The following is a 1,586-nucleotide window of genomic DNA, read 5'->3' on the forward strand; positions in this document are numbered from 1 at the left end:
GCAAATTACGTTGTTAATTCACGTGTTATTCACTATTATTATTTAGATTATTTGTATATTTTTCGAGTCATTTATCCCACTTATGAGTAGCCGTATAACCCACCCCTATTTTTATAAGACAAAAATGCGAGGGTTTAAAGAAATTTTTTTTTAAATATAAAAAATAAATAATTTGAATTTCTAATATTTTTTTTATAATAGTAAACAGTATAAAGTTTTTACTGGGATAGTTCATTTAACTTAAACTTAATAGATAATATCTGATAAATTAGTTTTTAATAGGTGCGGCGTATACCAAGTTTACCTTAATGCAAATTAAATTCAAATTATTAAACGTTTGAGCTAACAAAGAATTCAAGGAGTGGAATTTAATATTACAAAATTGATGTTGGGAAATATTTGAACGTAAGCGTTATTACAGAAATAATTAATGCTTGTAGATATATTACAATAATTACTAATTTTGAACATTTCTTTTTGTTTTGGTTTTTGTTTTTAAAGAGTAAGTCTAGCGATGAAAATGACCCAATATGATGATAATTTATTTGATAAATTAAAGTAAATGGTAAGGTAATTTTGGGGACTTGATAAAATGGTAATTTAAAAAAAACTAAAATAAAGTTTTAAAGAATCATTTAGCATTAAGAATGAATAAACACTTTAATTCATGTTTTACAGATTTGTAACAGATAAATCTTTATTTACTTTATATTATTATTAATTTATATTTATTATATTTTTGCGACTATTATAGTATCTATATAAAATTTTTTATATAATAAGAAACAAAAAACACATAGAATTATAAAAACAAAATAAATTACTCTATTTTGAACTTTTTATAACTATAATTAATAATGCACAACTAATATCCCAGAAAAAGTTTTACAGTTTTAATTAATAAAATAAAAAATTAAATTTCAAAATTTTAATATAAGTTAAAAGATGGAGGAAGTAATGAAGTATACGTATTTCATGTGCGAAAAGCTTAAGATGCAATGTTAATATGAGAATATGTTTGAAAATATAAAAAGAATATTATCTTATCTATTAATGCGGAAAACAGCTTATTTGGGCATATAACTATTAAGAATAAAATTTATATCCTAATTACCAAGAATTACCATTTTTACCATAATTTTACTGCAAGTAATTGTCAGATTGAAAATGACGGTAATTTTCCATCTCTAGCAGTAGCAAATCAAAGAATTAATTTACTTACTGCTTACGTTTTATTATTTACGTTTTTCTTACATGATTTAAGCAATGCGTAGTAGCAGTAAGCCGTAAAAAATTGACCAAAAAAAAAAATTAAAATTACAGTCGAATGTGAAGAGAATAACTGATTGTGATTGATTGTATTAGATTACAAGTCAGAAAATAGATTCATATCTAAATTTTACTTCTAACCCGTGGCAAACTACTTCGCTCTGATTCCGTTGATTTCCAACACTCATATTCTATAACTGCAACCGAGCCGGAACCATGATCCGTAGTGTGATTACGACTTTAGACGGCATGCACGAATTGACAGATTAACCGTGAAAAGAAAAGCGATAGTCAGAGATATAAAGCATAAAAATATA

The sequence above is a fragment of the Wasmannia auropunctata genome, unplaced genomic scaffold (genome assembly GCF_000956235.1).
Source record: "Wasmannia auropunctata unplaced genomic scaffold, wasmannia.A_1.0 LD334722.1, whole genome shotgun sequence".
In the NCBI taxonomy this organism is placed as follows: Eukaryota; Metazoa; Arthropoda; class Insecta; order Hymenoptera; family Formicidae; genus Wasmannia; species Wasmannia auropunctata.